This window comes from Protopterus annectens, chromosome 7.part0 (assembly GCF_019279795.1).
Source record: "Protopterus annectens isolate FY-2018-M chromosome 7.part0, PAN1.0, whole genome shotgun sequence".
In the NCBI taxonomy this organism is placed as follows: domain Eukaryota; kingdom Metazoa; phylum Chordata; order Ceratodontiformes; family Protopteridae; genus Protopterus; species Protopterus annectens.
The window spans coordinates 332,752,069-332,775,235 of NC_056739.1; the positions used below are offsets into that span (position 1 = coordinate 332,752,069).

At 41.3% G+C, this 23,167-nt stretch overlaps 1 protein-coding gene across 2 annotated transcripts in view; it reads right to left on the reverse strand.

Moving 5' to 3' along the window:
* Nucleotides 1-23,167, reverse strand: part of SLC6A17 (solute carrier family 6 member 17) — a 609,379-nt gene that overhangs the window by 223,306 nt on the left and 362,906 nt on the right. The gene's annotated exons all lie outside the window — the stretch shown is intronic.

Sequence of the window (23,167 nt, forward strand, 5' to 3'; positions counted from 1 at the left end):
AGCCTTTGGGATATGAATCTGTCTCTTCAACAAGTTCTGCTAGAGTCAGAAATAAGGTTCATGTCCATTGAACGTGTTATCCTTGTAAATTTTTTTTTTTTTGCAAATATGTAACTTTTTCATCAGGGCTTAATCAGAGAATGCCTTGTAGGTCAGGCATAAGTCCCCTCACAGTAAACAATACTAGTCAGAGTAAAGAGAGTGGGCCTTTAGTCGGTTTGTATAAGATGTGCGTCTTACGCTTTGTATTTTTTCTTGTGAGAAACCTCTGGGGTAAGTGCCTGGTTAGCTACATGCAGAAGGGAGCATTGTACTCGATTATGGGCCGGATGAGGGCCAAGTACAATGGCATTATGACTTCCTTTGATCTTGATGCCATGGCTTTACTTACACGTTGAGCCACACAAAATAATTTCCTCACTACTGTAGCTGTAGCTACCTGGTGGTCAAAATTTAGATTACTATCTATCTGCATTCCTAGTCCCTCACCAATGGGTCTACATTTAGGAGTGTGCTAGCAATATTATAATTTGCAAGGCTTTCTGATTTACAGAAGGGTATGATTATGTCTTTTTTAGCACTGAGTCTCAGACCATGGTTTTGGCACCAGTCATTTGTCATTTTAGGCCTGTTTGTAGGATGTCAGCATAATTTGGGGATTCAATGATTCCTCCCAGCTTACAGACTTCAGCAAACTCAGTGAGCCAGAGACCTCCAATATTGGCCTTCACTTCAGAGAAGTATATATCAAACAGGAGGGGTACCAATACTGAGTCCTGTGAGACACCGCTAATAACAGGTTTCTTATCAGAAGTGCATTCACCTATCTCGACAACATGTGTCCCGTCAGTGAGCCAGTTAGTTATCCATCTGATGATCTAGGGGTTTATGCCTAACTCAGTGAGTTTGTGTGGGTTATTGTGTTGAAAGCTTTGGCCAGGTCTAGATAAGCAGTGTGTACTGTTTTACCCTCATCCATGACCCTGGGGACTTTCTTGAAGAAGTCCACCAGACTGAGCAGGCAAGATGTCCCTTTCAAAAAGCCAAATTGAGTCTGGTCCAGTTTTTGAAAGATTCCTATGTTGTTAGTGATCAGATCCATGATAATTCTCTCCATGGCCTTGCAGATACGACTGGTCAAGCTTATGGGTCTGTAGTTCTGTGGGTCAGTTGATGGGCCCCCCTTGTGCGGAGGAATGACTGTGACTAAGCCCATTCAGAGGTTGCGATGAAGAAGGGTTTCTAGTGGCCTGATAGATTTTGTTTTAAGCTGTTTAAGAAGCATCCTGGAATGTTGTTGGGACCCATGATGGTTGCAATTTTGGCTTTAGTGAGTGTGGTAAGGACTATTCCCTTGTAATGACTGGTAGGGGGTGGTTGTGGGTATTTCTTTGGGTGTGGTAGGAGGTGATGGGAGGTAGAAATTTGAACTGAACTTGTCAGCCAGCAGGTTTGTTATAGCTTCAACTTGGTGTAAGTTTTACCATTCAGAATTAACTCAGCACATTGCAGAACATTTCCCCTGAGGTTACAAACATAATTTAAAAAAGCCTTATGGTTGTCTTTCACTTGGGAGGACATCTTTGCCTCATAGTTTGCTTTGGCAGATTTGACTAGCTCTCTAATTTGTTTGCTTGTTTAGACTGGTGAATGTCTTTTCGCACTGATTTGTCTATTCCTCCTTGACTTTGGAGTGGATTTTTTTTCCTTTTGTTGAATAGTCTATTTATGCTAGGGGTTCACCAGGGTGGCTTATTTTATGCCAGTAATCATAGGTATGACTCTGACAGGTACTGACTCCTCTATGCAGATATGAATGTGGTTGTACAGTGCTTGTCTGTACAGCTCAGAGTATGCTCAGTGTCATCCGAGTTCAGAGGGGTTTGGAGTTTAACAAACTGTCACTTAGTTTGAGGTAACTGGCCTTAGCACAGTTCTTAATGGGTTTGATGGGAGTTCTCAGTTAGTTTTAATATTAAAGGAGATTATTTTGTGGTCACCCATAAGTATGGTGTTTGGCTAAATGTTAAGAGATTCCAGTAGGTTTAGCTAGGCGGTGTGGCTTTCCAGACTCATGTTAGGGTATCTGTAGCTAGCAAGGATATGATAGGTGGTTACACCTATGATTAGTTGGGCATGGAGTACCTTAAGTGAGTCATGTTGTTTGACCAGTTTAGCAGTGTATTTGTATATATTATATATATATATATATCTATATATATATATATATATATATATATATATATATATATATATATAAAGACACGCACGCACACACACACACAGATCTATGTGAAAATAACGAATTACCATAACATCAAGTTACAGAGATGGAAATGACACAAGTTTACATTCACAAACATCCAAATTGTCATAAGTTTTCACCTCTATAGGAGTCAGTTGGCCAATGTGGTGAACTTTTCTCTTTTCTCCACTGTACTGCAATCTTGGAGTTGGTATATTTAATTGGGGGTGGGGTGGGAGAAGAAGCCCCCACTTGGATGTGTTTTATTTGCTTCGGTTTCTTTTTTTTTTTAAGTTTTGGTGGCTGATAGTTTACTTACCAGGGGGAAATTTATGATGATCCGGACATTCATGAACATAAACTTTCATTGTTTCTGTTTCACCGTTTTACAGCTCATGGTTATGGTAATTCATTATTTTGACATAGATCGATATACACATATATTTCATTATACATATTTTTTCACATTTTTACATACTTATGTGGTATCATGTTTTCTGTATTAATTGTACTATTAGTACTAACATTGGGTTTACTTTAAACTTTAATTACCTTAATTAATTTGATTCATCTGCTTCAGCAACAGTTCCTTTGGTTGGATTATTTTAGTCATGTTATGGTTTTTACATCGTATAGATTTATTCACATATTAACCCAATTTATGTTCTGACGAAGTGCAGTGCATCGAGGGGAAGAAAGTGCATTTATTTTTAATGTGTTGTACTTAATGTATTTTCATTAAAGTTCTTGTTTTATTGGAACCTGGCTTAGTATCCTTCTTTTTGGAGTTGGAGCAAGATTCCTTTGGGTATTGGTTCATAGGTTCATAGGTGTGTACTAGGCTAATGGCCCTGGGTTTTTACAAGCCTAGCCCATAGCAGTGCCCTTGCAATATGCCATTCGTCGTTAGTTCCCAGAGCCTTTATCAAGTAGAGCCACTGGAGTGATCCCCGGGGTGAACTTTCTATTTCCCATCCACTCATCAAGATTTCTCTTGAAGAGGGCTAGTGAGGTGCTCTGCTTGACATGTAGGGGAAGTCTGTTCCAGAGCATGGGCAGTCTCTGGGTTATGAACTTGTACCTCCATCATGTTCTGTTGATTGTGGTAATGAGGCTGAGTTCTCTGGAGAGTGTGGTGAGGAGGGATTGGGATTTCTTTAGATGTAGCATTTCTAACAGAGCTGGGTCAGATGTGGCTTTGTAAGTCAAGCAGAAATTGCCTCTTAGTAGAGGATATGAAACAGAGAATAGCTGGAGTTTTTTTGAGTCTGTCCATGTAGGACATGTGTTTAAGGCCTATGATCCTCTTTGAGAGGTACTTTTGTGGCCTCTCCAGCTGTTGCAGGTGTCTAGTGAGGTACATGCCAAATGGGACATTATACTCGATGACTGGCCTAATGAGGGAAGAGTAGAGAGAAATGATGACCTCTTTCTTCCTGGATGCAAAACCCTTGGTAATGAGATGTGCCACATAGAAGGACTTTCTGACCACAGTGGCAATGTGGTGGTTGAAGGAGAGGTTGCTGTCAACCTGTGTCCCTAGATCTCTTATAATGCCTTCAGTGTTCAGTGGGCTCCCATCAGTGTGGTAATTAGTGGGAACTGAGTTTTTCCCAAAGGGGATGACGACGCATTTTTTGGCATTAAGCTTAAGGCCATGGTTTCAACACCAAGCATTGGTCTCAGTGAGGCCTTTCTGTAGGATGTTTGCATCACTTGGGGAGTTAATAATGGCTCCCAGCTTGCAGTTGTCTGCAAATTTGGTCAGCCAGAGTCCCTCCATGTTGGCCTGGACTTCTGAGAAGTAGGTGCCAAACAGGAGATGACCCAGGACCGATCCCTGTGGGACTCCAATCGTGACTGGTTGGCAGTCTTAGTTGGAGTCTGCTACTTTCACAGTGTGTTCTGTCTGTATCCTTCTGGTTTGCTGGTTTTGATTTTAGATTGCTTTGGCTGTACTTCTTCATTGTGATAATGCCCTGATTATGGCTTAAGTGACCAGGGTTTGATAAGTGGCTTGGGTGCCTGATGGAGCTGGCCAGAGAGGATGGGAGTGACTAGGTGATGTCAGCTTCCCCATGCTGTGGGGAGGGAGGAATCTTCAACACTTGGCTAACACATAGCAGGAACACTAACGTGTATCCTTGGAGCATGAGCCTACAGAGCACATACTTCCACTATACATGTGCTCATAGCTAAATGAATGTTTGAAGACAGACATACTGCATCCTACCTGCTACAGGGCAGCTCTACTGCTGCGATGGTAATGGGTGCTACAGTAGAGTGGACTGCACTAACTGCAGCTAACTGGCCCACTCCCTACCACTTGAATGTCACCATTGGGGAATAAAGGGGGAGGGTCTGATCGGGCTTCCTAGGTTGAAATGAATGGCCACAGGGCTCTTGCCTAGTCAGAGAATGACCAATTCTCACTCCACAGAATGAATGAATGTAACAACTGGACACAATTTGTGGAACCACAGAGCCAGTTTTGTGGAGAAGGAATAAAAATGGAAAGTGATGATAGTTCTAACCTTATATATCATTTGAGGAAAAGGTAAAATCTCTGTAAATGGATGTTTTCATTGAAATGTTGTTCCAATATGTACAATATTTTATGCTAGGTGGATGCCAGATTTGTCTTCCATTTTATTTAGTCTGATGCTGGTTATTTTACTCCGGTAAACTGGTTATAGCTGCTCCTTCCTGAAAATCACCGTTCATTTACATCTGTGCTACTCTGCTAAAATGCCAGTTTTGATTTCCCTGATTAATTGCATTAATATTCAACTCATCTGTTTTCTGTCTTTAGTTCCCCAATTCTGCTGCTGTCAGGCAGACAGTTTCAGCACAGCTGTCCATCACTGCACCTATAATTTTCCCTGTTATCATAAAAACAGATGAAAAGTGGAGCAGCATGGACTTGAGCCTCGCACAGTGAGTGTTCATAGGTTCATAGGTTCATAGGTTTATACTAGGCTATCTGCCCTAAGGCATTTATAAGCCTAGCCCAAATTATCGTGGCTTACGCCACCCCTTATATGAAAAAATACTGTGCCCATTAGTTTGTTGTGCCTCTGTCCAGCAGTGACCCAGAGATGATTCCCGGGGTAAACCTACGATCTCCCATCCACAGGTCTAGATTTCTCTTGAACAGAGTCAGCGAGGTGCTCTGCCTCACATGGACCGGGATTTTATTCCACAGCATAGGGAGTCTCTGAGTGATAAATCTATCCCTCCAGCACGTCCTATTTATATCCGTGCTAAGGTTTAAGTCGCTTGCTCTAGTGGTTTTGGTGGATTTGGATTTTTTGAGGTGGAGCATGTCCATTAATTCCGGGTTGGACATGGCCTTGTATGTCAGGCACATATCACCTCTGAGCAGACGGTATGCGACTGAATAGAGCTGGAGTTTCTTCAATCTGGCAGCATATGACAGATTTTGGAGTCCCTTTATCCTTTTGGTGAGGAACTTTTGGGGTCTCTCCAATTGCTGCAGATGTCGGGTGAGATACATCCCGAATGGGGCATTGTACTCGATCATTGGTCTGATAAGTGAAGAGTACAGGGGAACAATGACCTCACTAGATCTGGATGTGAATCCCTTCATGATCAGGTGGGCAATGTAGAAGGTCTTTCTAACCACTTTAGCAATGTGAGTGTCAAAAGAAAGGCCACTGTCAACCTGGGTCCCCAGGTCCCTGATAACCTCTTCTGTGCTTAGTGGATTGCCACCTATATGGTAGCTTGGGGTTACCTTGTTTTTCCCGAAGGGTATGACTATACATTTTTGGCGTTTAACTTCAGGCCATGGCTCTGGCACCAGCTATCTGTTTCCGTGAGTCCCTTCTGAAGGATATCCGTGTCCGATGCACTTTCCACTATGGCCCAGTTTGCAGTCATCTGCAAACTTTGTCAGCCAAAGTCCTCCCATGTTGGCCTGTACTTCTGAGAAGTAGATGCCAAACAATAGGGGCCAAGGACCGAGCCCTGTGGGACACCACTTGTGACCGGCTTGGAGTCTGACACAGCGCCAGCAACTCTAACCCTGTGGGTTCTGTCCTTAAGCCAGTTTGCAACCCATCTTGTGACATATGGGTTTACATTTAAGCTGGTAAGTTTTTCTACAATACCCGAGTGGGGTATTGTGTCGAAAGCCTTTGCAAGGTCAAGGTAGGCTGTATGGACTGCCTTTCCTCATCAATGGCCTTGGTGACTATTTCAAGAAGTCGACCAAGTTCAAAAGGCATGATCTTCCCTTGACAAAGCCAAACTGGGTCGGGTCCAATGTCTGCAAGTCCCCTATATCTTTGTTTATGAGCTCCATTATGATCCTCTCCATAGCTTTGCAGACTAGACTTGTTAAGCTTATGGGGCGGTAATTACCAGGGTCCGTGAGGCGCCACCTTTGTGGAGTGGGACCACAGTTGCCGTCGCCACTCCTTGGGCACGTATCCTGTGGTAAGGCTGAGATTAAACAGCTGCCTTATGTGCGGGTTTAATTCCTCATTTAGCTCGTGTAGCACACAGCCGGGGACACCATCCGGTCCCATTGATGCTGTGTTTTTAGCTTTAGAGAGAGCAGCTTTCACCTGCGCATTTGAGATGTCCGGGAGGCTACACTCGGCTGGGATAGTTATCTCTCCTTTAGGGGAGAGGGGTGAAGTTTGCACTGAACCTGTCTGCCAGTATGTTGGCAATGTCTGTGGGTTCAGTGATTTTGTATCATTTTGGACTAATTCTGAGCATATCTGTGAGTTTCCACCCAGGTTCCTAACATAGCTGAAAAAGGCCTTATGATTGTCCTTTGAATCCATGGCAATTTTTCTCTCAAAATTGGCCTTAGTTGATTTTATGAGTGCTCGTATTTTTTACTAATAATGATCAGGGTGACTTCCCTTTTATGGATTTTGTTCTATCATGTAATAGCTTTCTCCTCTTATTGTAAAGTTTGTTAATGGCTGGGGTCCACCAGATTGGACGTTTGCCCTTTGTGGAAAGAGTCTTGGTTTTATTTGGGATTGCCTGATCCATGCAGTCCTGGAGGTGTTCATAGAAGGCATTTGTAAGGGCTTCCGCAGCTTGGGTTGTGGTTTCCTCTGACTCAGGGGCCTTGAAGGATACCACACCAGTCTTGAGTAGATAGTTATCTCTCCTTTAGGGGGGGAGAGGGGGGTGAAGTTTGCACTGAACCTGTCTGCCAGTATGTTGGCAATGTCTGTGGGTTCAGTGATTTTTGTATCATTTTGGACTAATTCTGAGCATATCTGTGAGTTTCCACCCAGGTTCCTCACATAGCTGAAAAAGGCCTTATGATTGTCCTTTGAATCCATGGCAATTTTTCTCTCAAAATTGGCCTTAGTTGATTTTATGAGTGCTCGTATTTTTTTACTAATAATGATCAGGGGTGACTTCCCTTTTATGGATTTTGTTCTATCATGTAATAGCTTTCTCCTCTTATTGTAAAGTTTGTTAATGGCTGGGGTCCACCAGATTGGACGTTTGCCCTTTGTGGAAAGAGTCTTGGTTTTATTTGGGATTGCCTGATCCATGCAGTCCTGGAGGTGTTCATAGAAGGCATTTGTAAGGGCTTCCGCAGCTTGGGTTGTGGTTTCCTCTGACTCAGGGGCCTTGAAGGATACCACACCAGTCTTGAGTAGTGTGAAGTTGCTTGTTTGAAGTGTCTTTCATATATCCCAAAATGCATAATATGTAGCAATGTCAAGGCAGAACCCATACATATACACTCTTATCTGTGTTTCAGTTCATGTGAACTAAACCAGCTAAAAGACTTGTACTATAGTCTTCATCATTGAGCAGCTATGAAATGAAATCACTTTTAAAGCTACTCTGTCTTTTCTTACAACTATCCTTGTAACATTTGGCCTTTACTGAACCCTTGGAGTTTTCTAGCAGCATTTCTGATTGACATTTATTCCCTTCAAAATGTCAATTATCTCCACAGCCATACCAGACATCATCCTTGTGCCTCTTTTTCTTATCTGTAGACACCCCGCTTTCAGCCTGTCGTCTCATAAAAGCAACATGTATAACATGCACTACTTTCAAAGGAAATATTCAGGAAACTAATCCATTAGCTACTTGGTTTCACATTTGAATCAATGGACATGAAGATCTGATCTTTAAAATTAAAACGGTTACTGAACAAAGTTCATCAAGATTAAAAATAAATAAATAAATAAAACCGCCTGCTTTACTTTAGTTCATCTAGAGGCAATGACCATATTATTGCTCCTTGTCATCTAACTATTCTAAACTGTTGGCTTCAGGCTTAGCTCTGTGTAGTTTCTTCATTTTCCCATTTTCACAGTTATCTCCTGAAACATACTGGCCCTGCATTTTACTTCATTAGTTACTCTGGATTTCCTCCACACATTTAGTACGAATTTTATTTTTAAGCCAGGGCTGAGCCTGAAATAGGTCCTCAAGTGATCAGTGCTCTACTCGGTTAACAATCTAAATAAGAAAATACATTACTGCCAGTTGTAAACTCGCTAATCTTTTTAATGTTTTTATTCTTACAACGTTCATTCGCCATTGTCTATAATCAGCAGCAGCCACAGGCATCTCCATACCAGATACATTTTACTTTGCATTAGTTAGCTAGTTAATGATTAGTGACCAGGACAAGGGTAGGCTGGTTTCATACTTGTACAATGATAGATGTATAGATGGAAATCAGTTGACAAAGAACCACTTCAAACACCAGTATTTCATGTTAAGTGGATGGAGAGTCGCTTCTAAATGTCTAACCTTTTTTAAGGATCTTTATCATCTGTCTGGAGAGCTATACAATTTGTCATGCCAAGTTGCTGTTTATTTTTTCAGTCATTTCTGTTTATAAACCTTATGTTCTACTATGATTTAACTGCATATTATTGCTCTCCAACGTTCAGCATGCAACTTGTCCAGAATCAGGAGAATCATTGTCATGATTTTTCACATTCTGAACCTAAACACTGTCATAGCTGTATGTTTATATACATTGAGTGCATCATTCCTTTTAGGTAAAGACAAATGCTATTAATCAAGCCCTTCTATGTCTTCTGCTATAACAGGATACCAGTGGCTGAGCTGGACTTGCATGGTGGAAAAGGGACTACAAGATGGAATGTGTTTATTTATTTGTATTTATTTACCAGGATAGTACACTGATAAGTACTGACTAATTTCAGGTTGCCCTGCTATGGGTACTTCCAGAAGTTTGAAGAAGATTAGAGCAACATCAGAAATCAAATGAGGTGGCCACTGATTTTAAGTCCATTAATACAGATGATCAGTGTTGTCGTCAGTGAAGTATCTAGCTGGTAGAAACTATGGTTCAAACGTTTGTTAGGAGACTGGTTGCTGCTTTTTGGTATTTTATTGTTCAATACTCAAATACACAATTATTCTATTCACCAGTTATGTTAACCATTGGTTGATTAAATTATTGGGCTCAATACCTATGTATATAAGTAAGGGGGTTATTTGTTTTAATTGTCTGAAGAAGTTTGGTCACAGGCACCACACAAAAGCACTTACACTTTGTGGTAAATAAAAGTTTGGTCATGCAGCTGGTGTTCCTGGCCTTGTCTGTTGGATTTGTGTTTGCTAGTACCTAGCTGGTGCCACTTACACATGGGTTGTTCCTCTAGCGCAATGCCACTGTAACTTGGGTTTGACAAGTGATTCCAGAACCAGTGCAGTCAGAATTGCAAGGTTCTCAGTGGTGACCAGTAACCTGTACATGGATCTTTGGTGGAAGCTGAAATGTTTACATTGCACCAGTAAACTCTAAAAGAAGCTCATGGGATCAACAATTTGTAAGGGCATTACCGATATAACATGCCTATTTATCCATGTCCTCAAAACCCTGGGTAGGGTGTGGAAGTATGAAACTTTGCAATGCCATCTGGTGGCATCGTGTGCTGATGGGATTTAAACTGCCTCTCATTTTTAACAAAAATCCCTTGGAGGTGCTCATGGACACATCACAAATATGAGTACTGTGTCACTAGCACCTTTTTGTCGCAAGGGTACATAGAGTGACGGAAGGTTATTAGGCTGCTAATACTGATATATAAAGAAGCAACAATGAAGCATCAAGCTTCATGTGAAGAGTGAGTTACATAGTATCCTTCAGCACTGCCAGAACACAGGAAAATCCTATGTGAGTGAGTTACATAGTATCCTTCAGCACTGCCAGAACACAGGCAGATCCTGTGTGAGTGAGTTACATAGTATCCTTCAGCACTGCCAGAACACAGGCAGATCCTATGTGAGTGAGTTACATAGTATCCTTCAGCACTGCCAGAACACAGGAAAATCCTATGTGAGTGAGTTACATAGTATCCTTCAGCACTGCCAGAACACAGGAAAATCCTATGTGAGTGAGTTACATAGTATCCTTCAGCACTGCCAGAACACAGGCAGATCCTATGTGAGTGAGTTACATAGTATCCTTCAGCACTGCCAGAACACAGGAAAATCCTATGTGAGTGAGTTACATAGTATCCTCCAGCACTGCCAGAACACAGGCAAATCCTATGTGAGTGAGTTACATAGTATCCTTCAGCACTGCCAGAACACAGGCAAATCCTATGTGAGTGAGTTACATAGTATCCTTCAGCACTGTCAGAACACAGGAAAATCCTATGTGAGTGAGTTACATAGTATCCTTCAGCACTGCCAGAACACAGGCAAATCCTATGTGAGTGAGTTACATAGTATCCTTCAGCACTGCCAGAACACAGGAAAATCCTATGTGAGTGAGTTACATAGTATCCTTCAGCACTGCCAGAACACAGGCAAATCCTATGTGAGTGAGTTACATAGTATCCTTCAGCACTGCCAGAACACAGGAAAATCCTATGTGAGTGAGTTACATAGTATCCTTCAGCACTGCCAGAACACAGGCAAATCCTATGTGAGTGAGTTACATAGTATCCTTCAGCACTGCCAGAACACAGGAAAATCCTATGTGAGTGAGTTACATAGTATCCTTCAGCACTGCCAGAACACAGGCAAATCCTATGTGAGTGATTTACATAGTATCCTTCAGCACTGCCAGAACACAGGCAAATCCTATGTGAGTGAGTTACATAGTATCCTTCAGCACTGCCAGAACACAGGAAAATCCTATGTGAGTGAGTTACATAGTATCCTTCAGCACTGCCAGAACACAGGAAAATCTTATGTGAGTGAGTTACATATTATCCTTCAGCACTGCCAGAACACAGGAAAATCCTATGTTTTACCAGGGAGTCCTACCCTGTCAGCCTGTAATCTTAAATAATACAATATTATCTCCATCTCCTAGCAGAGAGTAAATTGATTTGTTCTTAGGTATTCAGGTTAGTCTAGGAGAGTATAAGAAGCAGGCATGTCTAAGGTTCAGCTCCCGGTGTTTTCTCCTGTCTATCTGATAAATCTGGGCATCTTGGGGCAATGCAGCAAATGCCTCATGTACACAGACAACCCTCTCCTCCTACCACCCAACACTACAACCTGTGAAAGATGCACTTATATAGCCAAACTGGAAGCAAAGCTCTCTTCACCCAAGACTAGACTAGACAGTCAAGAGGAGAAGGTAAACACTTGCACCACACCACACTCATCACATAGTCACTCAAAACCTACACCACCAAAACATACACATAGAAACATAAAACACACACCTACATTCGCGGAGGCTCTCAGCAAAAACCTGCCCAAGCAACAGGGACTTCCAAAGCAGAAACACAAGCAACCTCCATCCCCCAACACAGCCCAAATGACACATAGCCCACAAATTCAGTGTGCCACTCAACCACAGGCCATAAGGCATAACAACGTACTCAACACTCTAGTCATAGGTGATGCTATAGTCAGGCACACTGACGTTCCACTCAACAGGATAAACAAGGAGAAAGTTACTATCAGCTGCCTGTCAGGTGCCAGGATCTGCCACATAATGCATGCACTCAGGTCATTCCACAACAAGTACAAATATGACTCTGTCATTGTCCATGTTGGTGTGAATGATCTGAGACGTACCTCCCTGGACTACATGAAAAGGGACATGGAGGAGCTGTCCGATCTTGTAGCCCAGGCAGGTATGACCCTAGCCCTGAGTAGCATCCTGCCATCACCCAGAATGATACCACAGTACAAGGACAAAATGACTGACTTCAACAATTGGCTAAGCTTCTGGTGTCATTCTAAGTGGATCCAGTATCTGTCTGCCTGGGATGACATGATCGGCAAACCACGATGCTTTGCCAGAGATTGCCTGCACCTGTCGCCCCTGGGATTCCGGATACTGGCTAAGGCTCTAGCCACCCCTTTAGTGCCTTTTTTAGGCAAGGTTCAAATGACAAATTCACCACTGTAACAGGTACAAGCAAGCAGAATCTGAGGGTATTGCTACTCGATGCTAGAAGTCTAAACCTCAAAATGCACTCACTCGATGCACTCCTTAAAATGGAGAACATCGACATCTGTGCAGTGACAGTGACCTGATTTAAGGCTCCAGAGAGCACCCTTGCATTACCAGGCTATAATTCATACCACACCTTTCAGCCACCTAACCTGGACCGAAACACTAAAGGTGGAGGCGTGTCCATATTCATTAAGGATATCCACACCTCCAGACTAGTTGCTCAGCATAATGCAGCCGAGATGATCCAAGTGCAACTAACTCTAGGCAAGACCGCAATCCAAATTGTAGCTTGCTACAGATCTCCCACCATGCCCCAGGATTCCCACTCCTCATTTCTTGATACACTGGAAAATATTAGGGTACAACCTAACATCCTGATAATGGTCGATTTCAACTACCCCACCATTAACTGGGAAAACTACTCATGTACCAACTCTTGTGCTCAACGTTTTCTGGAATTCATAAATTCCAGTGCCTTGGATCAACTTATCCATACCCCCACCAGGGGCAGCAATATCCTAGACCTGGTTATTACTAACATGGGCAACAGGTGCTCCACACCAGAGGTCAAGTCCTCATTGGTCAGATCCGACCACAAGCTAATCAACTTAGACATCCACATCCCTCCCCCACCCCCCATTAGAGAAACCACTGTAAAAAATTCTGCAAAGCCAACTTCACGCTTCTTAAGACAGAAGTGGCAAACTTCACGACACCCATGCTGACGGACAATAGAGGTATGACTGCTGAATCCTACACAAATGCAGTTTATAAGCACTTACACGAGTGCATGGATTGTGCAATCCCTAACAGAACCAAGATGCTATCCTCCAAAAAAGGAAGCCAATCTGGTTGTCCCCTGTCATAAACAAACTCTACAACAGAAGAAAGAAACTGTTGCAAAAAAGAGTAAAATCCCATGACTCGAGGAACTCCCTGGTCAGCCTCAGTAAGAAGCTGAGATCCCTCATAAAATCCCCCAAAGCTTGTTACAAAAACAAAATCACCACTGACTCTAAAGACAACCACGAAGCATTCTATAGCTATGCCAAGAATTTCAATGGCAACACTCAGATCTGCTCTGAGTTACAGCACAATGGCACTAAATATACAGAACCAACTAATATTACCAACATCCTGGCAGATAGGTTCAGTGCTAACTTTACCCCTCTCTCATCCCCTAAAGGGCCCATCTCTATACCAGAAGAATGCAAAGGTCCTGTAATCACGGCTGCACAGGTAAGAAACACACTCTCCAAAGCCAAGAACACAGCATGCATGGGACCTGACAACATCCCAGGCTGCTTTCTACATGAACTACAGAACGAACTGGCACCCCACCTAAGTACCATGTTCAATCATAGCCTCACCTCAGGCTATGTGCCCACTGAATGGCGCACAATGACGGTTATCCCACTCCACAAAGGGGGAGCCACCACGGACCCCGGAAACTACCACCCCATTAGCCTGACGAGCCTGGTCTGCAAGGCTATGGAACGTGTCATCATGGAACTTATAAACAATGACATTGGTAATCTCCAAACTTTGGACCCCACCCAGTTCGGGTTTGTAAAAGACAGATCATGTCTCCTAAACCTGATAGACTTATTTGAAGCTGTCACCAAAGCCGTAGATGAGGGTAAGGTGGTTCACACAGCCTATCTAGATCTTGTCAAGGCTTTTGACACCATCCCCCACTCTGGAATTATAGATAAACTCACTAAACTAGGTATAAATCTCTATGTCACAAGATGGGTTGCCAACTGGCTCACTGACAGAACCCACACTGTGAAAGTAGTAGACTCCAAATCCAACTTCAGACCAGTGACAAGTGGAGTAACACAGGGTTCAGTCCTGGGTCCTCTCCTGTTTGGTATCTATTTCTCTGAAGTACAGAATAACACAGAAGGTCTTTGGCTAACAAAGTTCACAGATGACTGCAAACTAGGAGCCATAATCAAAACTCCAAAAGATGTGGACATCCTAAAAAAGGGCTTAGCTGAGACAGATGTCTGGTGTCAAAGCCATGGCCTCAAGCTCAATGCCAAAAAGTGCATTGTCATCCCTTTTGGTAAAAACTCTGTACCCATGAACTACCACATAGGCGATAGTCTACTTAACACTGAAAGTGTGATAAGAGACCTTGGGACACAAGTGGACAGTAGTTTCTCCTTTGATAATCACATCGCCACAGTAGTCAGGAAATCCTTCTACGTGGCACACCTCATCACAAAAGGTTTCTCATCCAGGAAAAAAGAGGTCATTGTTTCCCTCTACTCATCACTCATTAGACCCATTATAGAGTACAACAACCCTTTTGGTATGTACCTCACAAGACATCTACAACAACTGGAATGGCCACAGAAATACCTCACAAAGAGGATCACCGGCCTCAAACAGATGCCCTACACAGACTGTCTCAAAAAACTGCAGCTTTACTCCATCACATATCTCCTACTCAGATGTGATATCTGCCTAACACACAAAGCTATGTCAAACCCAGAGCTTTTGGACATGCTCCACTTAAAGAAATCCCAATCCCTCCGAGCAACATGCTCTAGGGACCTAAACCTTGTCATCACAATAAACAGAACATGCTGGAGGGATAGATTCCTGTCCCAGAGACTTCCCATACTCTGGAACAAACTACCTATCTATATCAAACAAAGCTCCTCATTAGTACTCTTCAAGAAAAATCTTGATGATTTGATGGGAGATAGGAAATTCACCCTTGGGATCACTTCTGTGGCTCTGCTCGACAGTGACACAGGAAAATAATTTTTTTGGGTGGTGAAAGCCAGGGTACCTTTTGGCTAGGCTTATATAGGCCCTAGGGCCAATAGCCTAGTACCTACCTATGAACGTATGAACCTATGCTTTTATCAAACAATTGTTGACAAACCAGCAAAAATCAAAAATGCAACTTGGCATGAGATGTTTAACTAAACTGCTGCTACTTCATGGTAGTAATAATAAATGTAGTGAGATGGGGGGGGTATGGTGTTTCCTTAATTTCTTCTTGGTTCACTATTGCTTCCATGTTCTAGGAATTTTGAAGTGTAAGTTAGTAAAGCATCTTTTGCTGACTTAACTTTTGATGTTTGTCGTTTCAGTTAGTGGTGTTACAATGAAGTGATATTAGTCATATTGAGTATAATGAGGTTTCACATATCACCATTGATATATCTCTGAATAAAGTTCTGTATTCAAACATTTATAGTGAACAGACTTATAGACTTCCTTTACTTCCAAGCACTGATATTAGCTTTCTTTTCATATTTCCAGAACACGGTGCTTTACCTTTCAAACAAGGGGCAAGGGGTTTCCCAATCAATACCTTTTTGGTTTATTATTGCCTCCATTTCCTAGCAGTTTTGAAATGCAAGTTAGAGCAAAATCCTTTGCTGACCTAACTTCTGATGTCTGCTGCATCCATCAGTGGTGTTATGATGACACAAGATTCATCACATCAGAGTACAATGAGGTGTCAGATAGCATGTCAGTATATTCTCTGAATACAGTACGGCATTCAAATGTTTACAAAAACAGACTTACAACCTTCCTCTACTTATAGGAATGAGTATTAGCTTTGGTGTCATATTTCTGGAATACAGTGCATTACCTTTCAGAAAACTACAGTTTACCTTATGCAAGCCTCCCATATACTTTGCAAAAACAGTTACGATGTTCTGTCTTATTCAAAGTTCATTACTGGGTGTGAATATATGTGAAGGCTGCCAGCCTAGCTAGATAGGATTTTGTAGATCATTCTGTCATTTGTAAATATTAATGTAAGCCACATGCTTGCTCTCTTTGTTAAATTTTGAACTTCAAAAATGTAACCACATTGCACTCTGCTGGAGGAAAGCTGATAAGTCAAGCATTGCATAATTGTTTGATCTCAAAACTCGGAGCCGAGATGTCTGGATGAAGGAATTCTTGCTATTGTTTTGAGACCAGAGTTAATTGCTAGAATTTTCATGTATAATGGCTTTTATTCCTGACTAGGTGCAAGATCAAAAGGGCTGCTAACCTCTGAGTTTCTGTTAGCCTGGGAACCAGAGAAAAATAATGTAATCTGAAATGAGTGAGTAGTACTGTGCTATCAATTTAAGGACAGTGAGACTCAGAGCATTTTGCATTTGTCTTCAGAACATCCAACATCACCAGCACTGCTTTGCTCTATATGTACGTTTATTTTAGAACTGTGATTTCTCTTAGATATATCTAGGCAATTGGAAGATTAGACTAATTGTTTTTCTGTATTATTTTAAGCATTTCCTGTGATCTCTGAACTCTTGACTAGCACTGTGTAGTAAGAAGTATTGTCTTGTGTTTTTATTATTCATTATTAAATATTTTTAAACCTTTCAACTGTGGCTGTTTTGTGTAGAGATAATTTAAGCTCTAGAGTAAATTGCATGTATATAGTGATACTGTACAAAGCCACTCCAATAGTCTTGATGTTCAGTCACATTTACTAGTTGGATAATAATATTGCACAGTAATAATTAGACACCCTTTGCTAAGGGCCTTTTTAGTAGCTGATATTAGTGGTTGGTAGCAGTGACTTTTACCTTATAGCCTGTCAGAGAAGGGGGCATAGCTGGAGAACCTGTGCCAGCCTTCCCCAGGAGTGTCTGGGTGTTTGTATATAACTAATATCTCAAAGTGTGTGTGTGTCAGCTACTTGGGCAGGGACACGAAGCACTGGCTGGACAGAGAGGGTGCTGGAGGTTTTAGCTTGATCTTATTGGGGCTCTGGAGAGAAAGGGGGAAACCAGCTCTAGACTGATGTGTGCTCTTAAGAGAAATTGTACTTTACTGTGCATGTATTTTTTATCCTTCCCAGTGTGGACACCCCTCACTGGTGCTAGTGGTGAGGACTGAGGCTCCTTGCTTGCTGGGCCAGTGGATGGGGCATCACATTGGGCTTCTTTCCTCTAAGCCCTCAGTTGCATCTATATTTGTCTACTAGCCTGGTTTGTTCTAAAGTTCCTTATTAGCTTAGCAAATTAGAAATGCTATTTTATTAAATTGTAGGGTTTTGCTGATGTATTAATTGCGACCTGGTTCTTTTTTACTTGAAAACATTGATGTTTTCGATAAGTGCTTTCTATATATAGTGTCTACCAACCTGGTTTGTACTTAATTAACCTAATCAGCTTAGCGCTAAATCTATACACTTCTTACTGATGCAACTTAATAAATAAAAACAAGAAGGTTTCCCTATGATGAATGGGATGTCTATTTGGTTTCTGTGAACAGATAAAGCTATAGTAGATCAGCGCTGAGTCACCGAGTGTGTTTACACTGTGTTATAGGTAGAACTGGAGGTTTTTACAATTGATTCACCAGTGGTAGGTAGCGTGTTAAATACGGAAAGCACACATGCTACTTACATGTTGATTTGTGGTTAACTAGTAAGGAAACAGCTAAGTTAGATAACATATATCTTTTGACTTAACTTTGCTGTTTTAGTCTTTTATTTTTTTTTCCTGCCTTTCTGTTTAACAATCTGTAGCAACTCGATAGGTGTTTAGAGTATATTCCCTCCCTAAGTTTTCATACCCAGTTTCAGCAATTGTACAAAAGAGCTTATCTGTAGCCTTTTCCTTGTTTTGGAAAACTGAATGATAAGCTCCTCACTAGCCCTACAATATTAGCGTTTTAATGAGCAGCCCATAAGTTGGCAGTTGTTATAGTGTATGGCCCTCTGAGTACTGTATTAACACTGTATCTACCTGGCTTTATCTGTACTGTTTAAACATCTATTTGTTACCCAGTTTGCTTAAATGATTTTTTCTTGCTTTTCCTTGTAAAACTCTCAGCATACCTGGCTTATGTACTTGTGTTCCCCACCTTGAACTGTAACTCTACCCAGTTAAGAGTCCTTATTGCTATATTTTAATGATGGTATGGCTGATTATCTGTAAGATAGCATTATAATACTGTTTACCCCTACCTAGAGAACTATTACACCACTGTGTGCTTGTGCTGTTCTACTATTAGCTCTGTCTGCTCAAATGGTGTAAACACTAGCCGATAATATAGATTAATAGACTAATTAAATTCAATACTTCCTAGGAAATGCTAATCTGATTTTAAATTTGCATTTACTCACATTTCTAATCTGCAGAGCACCAAATTTAGCTGCAGACTTATTCATATACTGTTTTAATTTTTTCCTTTAATCACACTGTGTCTTTTTTTTCTTTTTGTCTCTTACTCTATGAACCCAGCTCTCCATCCTGAGATCCCTGTACCTGAGTGGGAGTTTTGTGCCCTGCTTGCTGACCTCGAACCATGACCCATATCAATTTCCAGCTGTCTCATCCCTAACACCAGAAATAGGACCTAAAGATCTCCCTGAACCTCAAATCCTCAAAGGACCAGAAAGTAAGTGTTCTGCCATAAAGTGCCGGTAACAGCCATATAGTTTAACCTAATACCTTGTGTCTTAGCACGCCTTCTTGCCTGGATAGCCAGCAGCCTTATCCCTTTGTACTCTCTAGTCCCCAATTTTTTTCCTTCCTGGATTTCCCCTTAATTATCTCCAAGCTTGTCCCCCCAGTCCCTGACTGCTATTCTACTTTCAGGAGCTACTGCTGCAATATAGGGTCTGTCTTCTAGATAGTGCCCTCACCTCATTTCACCTTCCTTTATACTGCTCCTTCTGCCCTAGACCTTAGCTCTGAAACATTATTTTTTTTTGTTATCCCAAGTCTATGTTACACAATTTACTACTCCCTCCACTATTACAACCACATTTATTTCTCTCTTTGCTTATCTCCACCCACACTCACCGATAACAGTCAGACTTCCACTGATTGTTCTCACTCAGCTTCTTACTTATCTTGTCTGCTCGCTCCGTTCGCCCTGCGGGCTCACTCTGCTCCCCTACCCTACCCCCAATTCCCACCCACCCCAGGGGTCCTACACTTATACTTCCATAAGCCACACCCCCTATCCCAACCATCCAATCCAATACTTCTACCAACTTAATTATTGTAACCATACTCCACCCATTTTCACATTTTCCTCCCCAACATCCTGTACCTCCTCCTAATAACCCTCTTAAAGCTATCTCACTACCTATCACCATTCCCACACTAACAACTGCATTAAACCCTTACTTTTCCTTTGTCTTTCTTACCCTATTTCCTGCTATAACTACATAATCAACTCTTTAAAATATGTCTTCAACAACTAAACCTATCCTAACTAAATGTTTAATACTATTTACTCTCATATCTATTCTCACCTCCGCCTATCTCTTCACCCGCATTAACAAAGCCAATTTTAACGACTTCAACTACTCTCCTAAACAAACAGCTAGTGATAAATACATCTTTACCCATTTTCAAATAAACACCACAACCACACCCTGCTACCTGCTAGCCAAGTATCATCGACTTACTCATATTAAATTCAATAACACAACTCTAAAGAAACTAAAATACCTAACCAGCTTCCTCAACCACCAATTTTCTGCCCTAAAAACTCCTACCTTAAAAGATGGTGACATCCATCCCAACCCAGGCCCCACAAGCTTCTCATCTTGTACAACTCCTTCTTCCACTTCCCCCACCATTACTACCCACACCTGTCTCTCAAATTCTTTACTTTTAGGTCATCTTAATATCCGCAGTATAAACAATAAAATTCCTTATCTCCATGCCCTTCTTGATACTCATTCCTTTCATATACTCTGCCTTACTGAAACCTGGTTAAAACCAGCAACTAAAGATAATGAAATAATTCCCCCAGGTTACAACATATTAAGACTCGACCACACTAAACGTAGGGGTGGGGGAGTAGCTCTACTGTATAAATCCACTCTACAGATCTCCTCCCTATCTTGCAACCCACCTCAGGATAGTAAAGCTGAAGTTTTGATCTCCCGACTTCAACTAAATGCTTCCAAAGCCCTGTATATTATCTGCATCTACCTACCACCAGGCAATACTATTTCTATAATTGAAGACATTCTGAGCTGGGTATCAACTTCTTACCCACAAGAAACCATTATACTTGGCAATTTCAATACTGACTGGAAACGTGCAAACACAGATAATCCTTCATCACATATCAATCTTCATGGCTTTAGTCAAACTATTACCACCACCACTAGAATCAACAAACCCAATAATAAAGAGAGTATCCTAGATTGGATACTCATTAATAAACATCAACAAGTTTACAAGGCAGGAACTCTACCAGATGACTTAAGTGATCATATGTTAACTTACATCTTAAAACAAAAGAATGATATCCCTAACACCGCTACTTACAAGATCTCTCAAACCAACAAACATTTTAACCCTGCGTTATTCCAAAATGAACTTAGTGCCTGTAATTGGTACCCACTAAAAACTCTCCCTCTTGAGCAGGCAGTCGAATATTTTAATTCTAAATTCTTAACTATCCTTGACAAGCATGCTCCTAAATGTTCTATCAGAATGAAATCCAAACCTGCCCCCTGGCTTTCAAAAAAAACTAGACAATTCATATTACTTAGAAATAAATCTTGGGCCAAATGGAGAGCATCCAAAAATATGTCAGAGCAACAAACATTCAGACAGCTAAGGAATACCACTAAAAAAGCTATACTGACTGACAAAAAAAACTACTATTGTAACCTACAGCAATCTCACCAAAACAACCCACAAAAATTCTGGTCTAGCGTTAATAGACTCCTACACCCAGGACATTCCAGTACACCACCCCCTCTTGGGGCTGATAGCAATATCTCCCTTCAAACTGCCAATGCCTTTAATACCTTCTTCACCAACACCATAAAATCTCTAGCCTCCCAACTGTCCACTAACAACTTTAATCTCCAAACTTCTTTACCTAATACTCACTCTACATTCCAATTACAACCCATCGCTACCACATATATCCAAAAACTTTTACATAAACTAAAGCCATGTACTCCCTCTGCAGACCAAATACCATCTGAATACCTGCAAAAAGATGCCAAAGCAGTTGCATATCCTATATCCAGCCTTATAAACAGAACCATAAATGAAGGAACCATCCCAGATATCTGGAAAATTTCCCACATTATCCCTCTACATAAAGGTGGAAACTCCAATGAGTATTCCAACTATAGGCCAATAGCACTCTTATCACCCTTAGCAAAAGTTATGGAAAAATGTATTCACCATCAACATATCAACCACCTAACCCAACATAATATATTAGCAAACTGTCAGCATGGCTTCAGGCCATTTCATAGTACCACCACAGCCCTCCTATCTTTCACTGACTCTATCAATAAAAACTGTAACAACAACTTCCTCTCATCTGCACTCTTTATTGATCTGTCAAAAGCTTTTGACATGGTCAACCACCCACTACTCCTAAAAACTCTTGAATCCCTTGCTCTTGACACCAAGGCTGTTCATTGGTTTAAGTCCTACATTAACAATAAGAAACAAGCAGTCCTTTGGGAGAATAAACTATCCTCCCACCTACCAGTCTCCCTTGGAGTAACTCAGGGCTCCATTCTCGGCCCACTTCTATTCTCAGTGTTCATCAATGACCTTTACTTAGCAATCCCTCAAGCTACTTGCATACAATATGCAGATAATTCCACTCTTATATGTTCTGCCAACTCCACATCTGAACTACAATCCCTAACTCAGACAGTATTCAACTCAGTTGAGGAATGGTTCCTAAAACGTTGCCTCCTTTTGAATGCCAAAAAAAACAAGCTACTACTCTTTACACCTAACAGTAAGTCCCCCCAATCAATTTCTCTATCAAATCAAATAATGGTACCATTATAACCCCAGACTCTACCACTAAACTATTAGGAGTCTTAATTGACAATAACCTTACATTTGATAATCATATCAATAACACTATAAAATCCGTAAATAGAAAATTAGGCTCCCTATATAGAATAAAACCATTCTTAACACCAGCAGCCAGAGCTACTATTGCCCACTCCCATTTAATCTCCACTCTTCTCTACGCTTCCCCCATTTATACCAACCTAAAGAAAAGTAATCTCACTAAACTAACTAACTCCTATAATAATATTGCAAGGTTTGCCACTGGGAACCCATTTAGAACCCATCACTGTCTGAACCTAAAGCAACTTAACTGGCTTGAACTAAAAAACATTCTGATACTCTCCCAACTTACCATTATTCATAGGATATTTTACCAGCCCAAGAACACACCGATACTCACTAACCTTGTTACCCCCCTATGTAAACCTCAACTCCTTATGCTCCTCCACTAAACTACTGGCTAGCAATACCAAATCTAATAACATGGCAAGTGACTCCTTGTTTTCAAGTACCACTGGAAAATTCTGGAACATGTTGCCATCAGATCTAACTGCACTTCCCTCCTTCCCACTCTTTAAACAAAGACTGAAGCAACATCTTATAAAGAACTGGTTATGCCCTTGTTCTTACCCTGACTAATTGTCTGCATTCTTTTTTTTGCCATATTTCTATATCCTCCCTCCCCTTTACTTT